The sequence below is a fragment of the Portunus trituberculatus genome, chromosome 16 (assembly GCF_017591435.1).
Source record: "Portunus trituberculatus isolate SZX2019 chromosome 16, ASM1759143v1, whole genome shotgun sequence".
Classification (NCBI taxonomy): domain Eukaryota; kingdom Metazoa; phylum Arthropoda; class Malacostraca; order Decapoda; family Portunidae; genus Portunus; species Portunus trituberculatus.
Window position 1 is genome coordinate 11,787,735 of NC_059270.1, and position 13,043 is coordinate 11,800,777.

The window sequence follows — 13,043 nt, forward strand, 5'->3', positions numbered from 1 at the left end:
TTTTAGAAAGTCAACCAACCATTTCAGAAGTCCTCCCTTCAGTCTTCCATATTGTTCAAGTTTCCACAGTAACATTTTGTGCAGGACCTTGTCAAATGCCTTCTTTAGATCTAAATAGATGCAGTCCACCCAGCCATCTCTTTCTTGCACTATGTCAACCACTCGAGTAGAAACTTATTGAATTTGTGACACATGATCTTCCTCTTCTGAAGGAGATCTTGTGTGTGTGTATTTACCTAGTTGTATTTATCAAGTTGTATTGTACAGGGTTCGAGCGGGGCTCATAGTGTTCTGCCTCCATTTATCCAATTTTTCTTTAGTTATGCACATTATGTGCTGTAACAACATCATCACTCGATACATTCCACGTTTCCACCGTTATATGTGGAAAACTGTATTTTCCAATATCCTTCACACACTGCCTCATCCTAATCTTCTTTACATGTCCTCTTGTCCTTCTAGCTTTTTCTGTCATCAGCACCAGGTCCTCCTTGTCTATCTTTTCAATGCCTTTTATTATTTTATACATTGTTATTAGATCTCCTTGTTCTCTTCTATCTTCTAAGGTTGACAGTCCCATTTCCTTCAGCCTTTCTTCATGTTATGTCCTTTAGTTCTGGCACCATCTTTGTAGCCATCTTCTTAAATATTTTTTTAAAGCTTGGTGACCACACCACTGCTGCATATTCCAGCTTAGGACGTATCATGCTTGTGGTAATTTTTTTTTTATCATATCTTTGCCCATGAATTGAAATGCCACTCTTATATTAGTCAACATTTTATATGCTAATCCAAATATCTTGGGCATTTTTTTTGGGTTCAGATTTTCCTGTATAATCACTCTGAGAACTTTTTCCTCTTTAGTCTTCATTATTTGTTCTTCTCCCATCAGATGGTTCCATACCATTCTTCTCTTACTCTTTCCTAGTTGCATTATGTGACATTTCTTGGCATTGAACTCCAATTTCCACTTCTTACTCCACTTATAGATTTTCTTTATATCTTACTGCAATAGCAAACAGTCCTCTCGGGTTTTGATTACTCTTAGTAGCTTTACATCATCAGCAAACAAATTAATATAACTGTTTACTCTATTGTGAATGTCATTAACATATATCTGCAACGTAATGGTGGCTAACACTGACACATGTGTTACTTTACCCCAAGATGAGTACATATGTATCTCTAATCACAGTTCTCATCTCCCTGTCTTTCAAATAATCCCTTATCCAGGCTAACAAAGTTCCTCGCAACATTTTAAATGTTATCATTTGAGCAGAAAATAATGTACAAAAGAAACAAAGGCAGTCTCCTAGAGTAACTATTTTTTTTTTTTTTTTTTCTAAGGAAAAAGCTGGCCAAGGGCGACAAAGAGTAGAAAAAACCCCATTTAGTTACCAATCCTAATGTATGTCCAAGATGAAATTGGAACCGATACCTTGAATGATTATGAGCTTTGAGCTGAGGATGCAATATCCACTCCAAAGGCCAAAATATTATGAAGGGAAAAGAAGAAAGATGCTAGACATAAATTAGATAGGATAAACAGAGATAGTGAAAAGATTAGGAAAGATTTCCAGGTGCAAATAGGAGAGAATAAGATTAGGATTCCAAATAAGGAGACAGCATCTAGGAAGGTAGCAGGACTTAAATGTTTTTATGTAAATGCCAGGAGTCTTAGGAACAAGAAGGACAAGTTATCTAGTTATATAGTTGAGGAGGACTTAGATGTTGTATGTGTCACAGAGGCATGGGTAAATGAGGAAAAGTTTAGGAAAATAGGAAAGAATATGAAGTAGATGGATACATTATGTATTTACACCAGAGAATTGGTAGGATAGGTGGAGGAGTAGTTATTTATGTAAAAAATCCTTCATTTCCAGTCAGGTTAATGGTATTAAGGTAGATAACAGAGTAGAGTCCTTATGGCTGGATGTTAGAGTAAACAAAAGTAAGGTTATTAGAGTAGGAGCTTTTATAGACCACCTAACCAGTCAGCAGATGTAGACAACCTTATGGTAGATGAGATAAATAGGGGTGTACTAGTCAGACAATTATCTTAGGGATTTTAATCTTAAGTCAGTAAACTGGGAGAGGATGGTAGGAGATGCTAGTGAAAATAAGTTTATGGAAAGTTTTCAGGATAACTATTTAGTGCAGATGGTAGATAAACCTACTAGGGGAGGAAGGTTTTAGACATAGTACTAACAAATATTGAGCATTGTTTAAAGGAAGTTGAGGTAGGAGAGACTTTAGCAAACAGTGACCATCATATAATTAGATTTATCATTAATTCCAGTAGGGATAATATAGTGAATAAGACTAGAGTCCCAAACTATCAGAAAGGCAATTATGGTAGGTTACGTCAGTTATTAGGAGAGGTAAACTGGGAAGATAGTTTTGGAAATAAAACTGCACAGGAGATGTGGGATATTTTTAAGGTTGTAGTAAAGGGTATAGTGATGCAGTGTATCCCTTACAAAGATATAAGGCAGAGAAACAGGAAGCCATTATGGTGGACTCATGAGATAGGTAGCCAGATCAGAGAGAAGAAGAGGGCATACAGAGAGTTGCAGAAAAGTGGGAAGATGTAGATTTGATTAGGTACAGACAGGTCAGGGATGATTTGAGTAAGGTTATAAAAAAAGTAAAAGGCAGGCAGAGATAAAACTAGCTAGAGCTGGGAGTAAAGATCCCAAAAATTATATAGTTATTACAAGGTCAGTGATAAAAGAAATAAGGATAGGATTGGACCACTCAGAAAAGATGGTGTAGTAGTGGATCAAAATGAAGACATAGTAGAATTATTGAATGAACAATTTTCTTCAGTATTTACTAGGAAAGAATAGGAAATCCTGTTACAAACAGTGCGACGAGTAGTTTAAGAGCTTTAGAAAATATTGATATAAAACCGGGAATTATTAGGAAATTTATTCTTGAACTAGACGATAGGAAAGCTAGTGGTCCTGATGAGCTACATGCCAGAGTACTTAGGGAGGGTGTAGACAGTATTTCTGAAGCACTTAAGTTAATCTTTGAAAGATCACTTAGGTTTGCTGAGATACCTCAGGACTGGAAGTTAGCTAATGTTACTCCAATATTTAAAAAGGTAGGAAGGATGATGCGAATAATTATAGACCGATCAGTTTAACTAGTATAGTATGTAAGATACTAGAGAAAATCATTAAGGGTAGTATTTGGGAGCATTTAAATGAGAATAGATTAATTAGAGATACCCAACATGGCTTTAGATCAGGGAGGTCCTGTCTTACAAATTTGCTCGATATCTTAGAATATATTACCAAGGAGTTAGATGATGGAAATAGCATAGATGTTATATATCTAGATTTTAGCAAGGCGTTTGATAAGGTACCGCATAGGAGGCTAGTGTACAAATTGAGACTACATGGGATAGGGGTAGGTTAGTTGATTGGATTAGTGAATGGCTTTCTGATAGGAAACAGAGAGTAGTATTAAATGGGGCAATGTCTGAGTGGAAGGAAGTGGTTAGTGGGGTACCCCAAGGATCAGTGCTAGGACCTCTTCTTTTCTTGGTGTACATTAACGATTTAGATATAGGAATTAGTAGCAAAGTATCAAAGTTTGCAGATGATACTAAGATAGCATGTGCAGTACAGGGTGAAAAGGACAATTACAGAATACAACGAGACCTGGACAGGCTGATAGCATGGGCAGACAGGTGGCAGATGGAGTTTAATTCTAAAAGTGTCAGGTTATGCATTTAGGTAAAGACAACACAAACTTTAACTATGAGATGGAGGGATGTTGGCTAGAGGCAGTAGAGGAAGGAAAGGATTTAGGAGTAGTGATAGACAGGACTATGAAATTTTCAAAGCAATGTTTAGAAGCAAGAAATAGGGCAAATAGGATCCTGGGTTTTATAAATAGAAATGTTAGTTATAAAAGTAAGGAAGTGGTGCGTAGCTTATATAATTCCTATGTTAGGCCCCATTTAGAGTATTGCATACAGGCCTGGTCACCCCATTATAGGCAGGATATCAACATGTTAGAAGCAGTTCAGAGAAGAGCAACTAGGATGATACCAGCATTAAAGCGCCTGGAGTATAGAGATAGATTAAAGGAATTAAACATGTTTTCATTTGAGAGGAGATGTATAAGAGGGATATGATAGAGTTATTTAAAATGTTCTCAGATACAAACTACATAGATGTGAGATCTTTCTTTACCTTAGAGGAGGAAAGTAGGACTAGAAATCATGGCAGGAAGATTAGAAAGCAAGGCTGCAGGTTAGATATAAGAAAATATTTCTTTAGTCATAGGGTGGTAGACTTCTGGAATGCATTGCCAGAGAGGGTTGTAAATAGCACTAGTTTGACAATGTTTAAAAACAGATTAGATAAGCACTTAAATTTATTAGATTTATAATTATGTATAGCACTGCATGATAGTTTTTATAAGAAATTTACTATAGTTAAACAAGACATGATCCCCATGTATGGGGATCACAGATTGTAGAGGAATTCGCTGCAGGACTTAGCCCGGTTAATGGGCCAAATATTTAGAATTAGTATATAATTTATTGTGTACTTGTAAGTGTATCTTTAAGTACTGATGACGAGGTCGCTGTGCGACTGATACAGGATAACCTAGATGGGCCCTGGTGGCCCTTTGTTATCCTATTATTTATGTTATGTTATGTTATGTTAAAAGATGGCAAAAGGTGTACTTTTTTCAAGGAAGGGAAGATGAGTCCATCTCCACATGGCATGCCTTTCTAGTAAATCCTGTGTTGTGGTGTTGATGGCGAGGACCACTGAAAAATAATTGAATGTATTAGTAATCTTGAATTTAATCTGATATGCCTGAAATTCTATACACATTTATTCTATTAGATTTTCATTTAGCATGATTTAAACTGCACCTAAAATAGTCATTTAATAGAAATTCTTGGGGCCTCATGTCCCTCGACCAGCCATTAACAACCATGGGTATGGGCAAAAAAAGTACTTATGCCTTGGGGAGCCAGTTATGGTTAAAAGTTGCCTCAATGAACATGACAGGTAAAAGATATAATAGCTATGACTATGCTCTTTGGTTTCAAAGGATTTGTGAATCAAGTTTTAAGTTATTAAATCTGTACATTGCCTCAGCCCACCAGTTACCATCACTAAATACAAACTCGTATGCTATTTTACAAAGCTTTGCATTTGAATTTTTTATGCCAAGAGCTTGAAAACTATACAAGTCAAACACTAAAGGAAAGTGTCTTGAAATCTTCTTGAATGAGTTTCAGAGTTTGCCAGAAAAAAGGATGAATGATTTAGAATACCGTGCTGGTTAACTCTTGCATCCAATATGTTTTTGTTTCTAAAATCAATTAGTTCTAAGAAAAACTAATAATAATAGGTATTTAGGCAAAATTTATGCTAAGTTAATGATGAAGACGTAAGTCTTTGTTCACCTTTGCGGCGAAGTAAATCCTGTTGATCTTTTCCTTCCTGAGCTGTTGGAAGGCAGTGTTCGCTCTTAAGAATATCAGTTTCTCCTTCAACTGATGAAGGTGGAAGGTATGTTTAAGATTCCATTTCAGTGTGCCCCCTCCCGCCCCAGAAGCAACTTGGGTGTGTGTGACGTCATAACCGAGTTAACCCCTGTTAAATCAAATAACTCCTCTTATTTAATCATAGCTCCTTAAGTATCAAGTTGCGTTAAATAAAAATTGCGTTATTGAAACTTGCGTTAATTGAGAGTTGACTGTATATGCAAAAAATAAGACTCGCCTCAGACCACTTTCCTGAAGTTAATGATGCCATTAAAGAAATGAGAGAGAGAGAGAGATGTGTACACGTTTATAATAGCACATACCTTACAGTGTTGTTGCTGAATTATGTATCAACTAATATATGATATATTGAAAACCATCATGAACTCACTCACTGGAAAGACATCTTGTAGGAATGAAGACATAAGCAACCAAGTTCAATGGATACTTTTTTTTTTTTTTCATTGTTTGATCTGCTGCAGTCTCTGAGAGACAGCCAGGCTTGAGAGCTCAGATCATTGTTTCCGATCTTGTAGACCTGAGACCAGGCACACACCACACACCGGGACAACAAGGTCACAACTTTTCACTGCTAGGTGAACAGGGGTTACAGGAGACACACCCAAATATCTCCAGGGGGGGAATCGAAGGTCATCTGGTTTGTGAAGCTCCACTGAGCTACCGGGCCGTGTATACCTTGAGAGTGATGTTGTTAGCTATTTTAGTTTACACTTTTTGTGTACAGCTCCCATTTGCACTGATATAGAAAATAAGATCATGTATTTCATTTGACCTGTGTGAAATACGTGTATGCTTGGGTAGGAGTGAACAAAGGTGTTGTATGATTTGAGAAAGAGTAAAGGAGAAAAAGGAGGGAGGGGAGGAGTCAAGGTAGGAGCCTACTGATTCCTGCCATTTATATATGCGATGCTTATATGTATAGGTGGTGTGGAAATTTCCTTGGCAGTAGTGGCCCCTTTTCATGTGGTTGTAATTTCTGCTATACTTGTAGCCCAGTAGGATTGAGAATTATATTGCTACAGGTTATGGTCATGTACCAACCCTTTGTTCACTAGCTTCATTCACCTCATGTTCTTTAAATACCATGGTTTTAGGACTGTTTTTAAAGTTCATGTAGATAATCTGCTAGGTTATGACGGACATTTTTCTCCAGTTAACAATGCTGAATTCATAGTAAACTATTAACAAAATCTTGAAAACAATTGAAAAACCTTAATAATTTCCTCCAGAGCCCTTAAGATAAGATATAGAAATGTTTGAAAATAAGGATTTTGATATTATGACTCTTTTTCCTTGTCCATGCCTCAAATAGTGTTGGTATGTTGGCTGTGATTCAGCCACCATTGTTAAATCTCATGTCTGTTTGATTAAGGAAGATAACCAATACTATTATCTTACTATGTATATTTATGGTTTGTATTGTGGATATTTTGACTCAAGTCGGGAACACCGGAACTGATTAAGTGTAGGTTAAAATACACCTATATGTGTTGTGTAATGCTGCATTATTCATTCATCTTAATAAATGTTCATGCAATTTAGTAAAAAATAAAAATCATTACATTTTCTTTTTATGAACAAGATATTTATTTAGAGGCTGTAAAACTTGATGAAACTTTGCACCTCTTCATTGTTATACATCTCCCAAATCCCTCCTGTCTGTGGTGATTTCCTCCAGTGGGGATGAAATTATCTGGTCTTTGTTGCATTAGCCTCCTTTCTGTTTCTAGAAAGACTGAATATTGTGGAAAGAACATACAACAAGGTAACAAGTTTGGAATAAATTGTTTTTTTTTTTACCAAAAAAAAAAAAAAAAAATAGGTTTTTGAAAATTTGAATAATTTTCTTTTCTTTATAAATTTTTTGCACTAATGCTTGCGTTTTGGCCCTTATTACTTCTTTGTCTTATGAGGTCATTTTCTTGTACCAAACCTAGCTGTCTCAACTGGCATGAGACTCAGTACCATGTAACATGTAAGTGGAGACAGAGTGTATATATATATATATATATATATATATATATATATATATATATATATATATATATATATATATATATATATATATATATATAAAACACAGTCCTATTGTTTAAACCACTTACAGTGGCTAGTGGCTGCTGGTGTGAGCTTAGCCCAAGCTAAACCAGTGAAGGTCTTCCCTAAACATTAGCCTGAACTTAGCTGTCTTAAAGGAGGTTTAGTGGAGGTAGTGTGGGGTCGTAGTGGTGCCACTTGCTTGGTGCTGGTACAGATAGGTGAGCTCTATTACTGCTGGTGCTGAGAGTGCTTTAGAGAGTGAGTGAGTCAAATTTGTCTGCCTACTTTTATAGGCCTATACAAAAGAGGCACATCTGATCTCAATGGATGCTATAGTTTCCTCAATAGTACATTGTTTTAACTTACAACCCATACCTTTATATATACGTATACAAAATATGCACTATCATATTATGCATCAGTTATGATACTAGCCAATATTATATTAAATCATAATTTAGTATGTTATCCAATACAGTGGTACCTCGACATATGATTTTAATTTGATCCGTGACAATAGTTATATATATAAAAAAAATCATATATCAAATCAATTTTTCCCATAGAAACTAATGGAAGTAGAATTAATTTGTTCTTGTGATATGAATTTACCACCCCACCCAAAAAAATTAACATGCTTTAAATACCAAATATAGATTCAATATAAGATAAATACAATTTTATTATACGCATGATATAAATTAACTATATTGCCCAAAATAACAACTTAACCCGCAAAACTCGTGACACATCGATAGACATTCATCACGCAAGACTCGGGGCATGTTGATAGACGTTTAGGCTTTTACGGCTATATTTTGGCTATTTTCTTCCCATTTTCTTTGCTTATGAGCTGGCAACACTCATCAGGAGTAAACACATGCTCTACGTCACTATCTCACCAATGATGGATGGTGGGAGCGACAGTGATTTCACTGTGTCTGATTCCGCCACCTCTCCCACGCGCCTTACTTCTATACCTCAGGTCTCTCGCCATGTTATCAGGAGACAACTTTTGTGAATACAGGCTATTTTGTGTGTTTCTCACCAAACTTTTACTTTTGGGACCCATGATCACAAAACTTAAGTAAAGGGGAACACAGACACATGCACAAAGGATGAACAATGATTCACAACGCGGGCTGAATGTTTGGGTGGACGCAGGGTAGCCAAGGATTCGCTGCGCCGATGGCTATTCGTATCTTAAAAATATCATCATATTTCAAGGCGTAAATTTTATGAAATTTTTCATGTATAAAAAAAATTGTATGTTGGGGCAATCGTATCTCGAGGTATTACTGTACTAGTTTTGACTCAAAAATCATAGTATAACTAATAGTTTAATCAGATTTATTATGTTAAAATAACTTAACTTTAAAAATAATTAAGGTCATTATTGTTTTCAACAAAAAGACCATATTTTATTTCTTTAAGATACTTTTATTGCTGGAGATGACAGTGATTCACTAGTACCTGACTTCCTGCAGGACCAATACAGGATTAGTTTGCTTAATACAGGGCACAAATATTATTGTTAATATTAGTCAGTGAAGTTTCTTTGAATCATATATAGGAAAACAAGTCAGTACCATGATGTATTTCCATTTTCATTCTGCTTACTGTTTAATGATTTTATACAGCTTCATTAAATTATGTAGGAGATTGATATAGTGAAGTCTGTGGGAATTAATCTTCTGTATTCCATGGACCCTTCCTATTGTCAATAAAATGGTTTAATCGCACACAAATCTCAAGGTAAAAATGTGTCCCAGGATTGAAGGGGTTAAATAGGCCAGTTAATCATACCAAATGTTATATGTAGGAAACATCATACAACTGATTATATTTATTAGAAGCTATATACAACTGATTTATACATTATTGGACTCGCATTTATTTATTTAATTATTTTTTTCTAGGTTGAAAATGTTATCCAGAAGTGTTCCACACCATACTTGGTGGTGGTGGTGACACAGGAATCAGGAAGGAAGAGGTGACAAGTTTTAGGATAGAAGACAGATCTAGGATTTTAAGGAGCAAAAGAACACCAAAGAATGAACAGATGAGTTTTTATTATTTTTTTCTTGTTTTACTTTTGTTCCGAAGTCTTGAATTGTTTCTTAAGTTTAAATATAGTTTTTTTTTAACAATTACTGTGATATAGTAGGTATAACATAATTACATACACTTTTTTCTTTGATTTGTTATGTGTGAGGCATATTTGAGAATTCCATTTAAAGGCTAAGAGACTTGTTTTTATGATTTTTTGTTTTTGAGCTTGTAAGAACCAAACTGTAAAAGAAGTACAAACCTAGAATGAGTAAGCTTCAAGAGGCCACGACAGAAGAGGCTGTTAAGGGTGTCACTTATACTATTATGGCTACAACAGAGAACAAAGACTTTGGAACCTGTGATGTCGTCATCAATTGAACCCTGCCCTCCCAAGATGTTTTTGGCTCACTACTGAAGATGAGGACCAAAGTGACTCACTTAAAAACTTAATCTGGATACAACAGCTTCCCAAGTGCACTGATCAGACCAGCCTTCTGACTGCTCAGGATGCACTCTAGCTCTCTACAGAAGATTGTAGAAATGACCATGCGTGCTTTGGGGTCTGAGGGGTCTCCAAGTGCATGGGTTTGAATCATGCATGGTCCGAGTGTAGGCTGGGCTTCCTCATTTGGGGCAATAGTTTCCTAGCGGGTGGGCTTTGAGATAGGAGATACCCTAAACAGTATCCCCTTTAGCCCATAAATTCCCCATGAAAAAAGCCCACATGTATAAAAAAAAAAAAAAAAAAAAAAAATTATTGAATTACCCTTTACGAAGTCTCTAGAGAGTCCTCAAAGTATTTTCAACTTAGTAATTTTTAACTTAGTATTTTTTTCCTTAAGCACATTATGGCCATTTTTCAGATTTTTAGGTAGTTTATGGACATTTTAATTTTTTTATGTTGATTAGGTCATTTTATACTACCATCTTCTGAGAGCAAGAAAGCATCCTAGGCAGTCAGAAGGCTGGCCCAATTGGTGCAATCACTGTTGTACAACATCCACAGTTTCTTGAGCAAGCCACTTTAGTCATCATCATACGTAGTAGTGGGCTGGGGCATCCTGGATAGGCAGGAGGCTGGTCCAAATGGAGTGCATATATTTACATATATTTGGAAAGCTGTTGATCAGACTAGTTTCTAAGGCCATTGGAAGCCACCTCCATCATCTCCTGTACTGCAACTAGAATTTCATCCTGGGCCGGTCCAGCTAGTGAAGCGATGGCCACGCAGGTTGACAAAACCATTGTGATTGGCCCAGATGTGCAGGGGAGGGGGGCAGTATTTAAGCTGCCCCAGCCTGCTATTTATTCTTTACTTCCGTTATTGCATTTTCCACTATTGCGCGTTTTTTTAGGGACCAATTTCGTGCGATAACAGAGGGTTAGGTGCATATACCCCTCGGACCTCCAAGGGGGATGTGCCATGCATGCACCAGCTGCGTTTGGTTTCCTGCTGTGGCACCGTTCTTGGCTTCACAGGTTGCGAGATGAACCTGGCTCTATTTTCAAGAAAATATTGTTATATATATACAGTTGTGCTATGAAGGTTATCGAGATCAATTAAATGTTTTGATACTAATATTCCCAAATCTTAACTTAAGAGAGAGAGAGACTCTCTCTCTCTCTCTTAAGTTAAGATTTGGGAATATTAGTATCAAGAGAGAGAGAGAGAGAGACTCTCTCTCTCTCTCTCTCTTAAGTTAAGATTTGGGAATATTAGTATCAAAACATTTAATTGATCTCGATAACCTTCATAGCACAACTGTATATATATAACAATATTTTCTTGAAAATAGAGCCAGGTTCATCTCGCAACCTGTGAAGCCAAGAACGGTGCCACAGCAGGAAACCAAACGCAGCTGGTGCATGCATGGCACATCCCTGAGGCCGAGGGTATATGCACCTAACCTCTGTTATCGCACTAAATTGGTCCCTAAAAACGCGCATAGTGGAAAATGCAATAACGGAAGTAAAATAACGAGGCTGGGGCAGCAAATACTGCCCTCCCTGCACATCTGGGCCAATCACAATGGTTTTGTCAACCTGCGTGGCCATCGCTTCCAGTCCCCCACTTCCTGTCTCTCGACAATACCACCTCACTCTTTCAAGTAGCTACTACTGACATACCTCGCTGAACACGAATCTCGCGTATACACGAATCGGTAAAATATACCATATTTCGCTGAGCACGACTTTGACTCGATTGCACGATGTGGTCTCTATTTGAATCTCCCGCTGGTCCTGGTCTTGGACTCGCTCCGGGGCTGGCGGTAGCACACTGCCTCGCACCACTCACTCTCTCCTTGTCATGCTGCTGTTGTGTGCAGACGTGGTTCCCTTGCACTCTCATCTTAACCAATGTCCAGTCAGAGACCCATCACTTCGTATTTCAAGCCCTCTCCAACCAGCAAATAAACTAAATAAGGTACAGTAATACTCTGCTTAATGAACGTTCGTCTAACGAATTTCCGGTTTAACGTACTATATAAAGTTAGACCGTAAAGTCCGCATAACGTACAACCACATCCGTTTTAGCAAATTTTCTGGGTTTCAATTTGCCGGGTGAGGGACCGAACACGGCATCTTCGCTGTGATTGTCTGGCTCCCTGCCTGTCTCTAACACTCCTGGAGTTGGATCCAAGATTCCTTAACAACCTCAGAGCAACCTTCTGCCGCAAAATGGCTTCCATGAATGCTTGGAGAGACGGTGATGAGGTTGCTGGGAACACCACCTCTGGAGGTGGTTACTGTCTTATATATGCATTTATGTTCACAAAACATTTCTATTAGCATTTTACAAACCTTGCCCCCAAGAAAAGATTGTTTTGTAATGCATAAAGTGAAATCTTACATGGAATACCAAAAAATAAAGCAGAGATGATGAGATCGGCCACCGACGGCGGAGACTCCGGCGACTTGGCCGCTTCTTCTTCTTCTTGTGACCTTTTTAGCTTGGCGTGTTGTCTTTCACCACGATATTAGATGTTTTCACTCCTCTATTGTCTACTATAATAGATATCATATCTTAGTTTTGCTCATGCCATGAGGATAACCTGGACTCTGGGGCACGGAGTAATAGTGAATTATTAATGAAATACCGCGGTATTTCATTAGTAATTCACTATTACTCCGTGTAGACACCTTCACGAGCAGTTTGTTGACTGCTGGGTTAGGGAACAGCCTTCCAGGCATAGGTCGACCATTTGGATGTCGCATAACACCGACATAACCACCCAACGCATTATAACTACCAATCGCCTAATTTACTACCCTCCACCAGCTAATTGTCCACATGTGATTCCTTCAATGCACGATTCACCTTCCTAGTTCAGCCTGTCCATCCCATCACTGTCACAACATTCAGTATCCACTCACTCACCCATGCGTCACGTCACCCGTTCAGTAC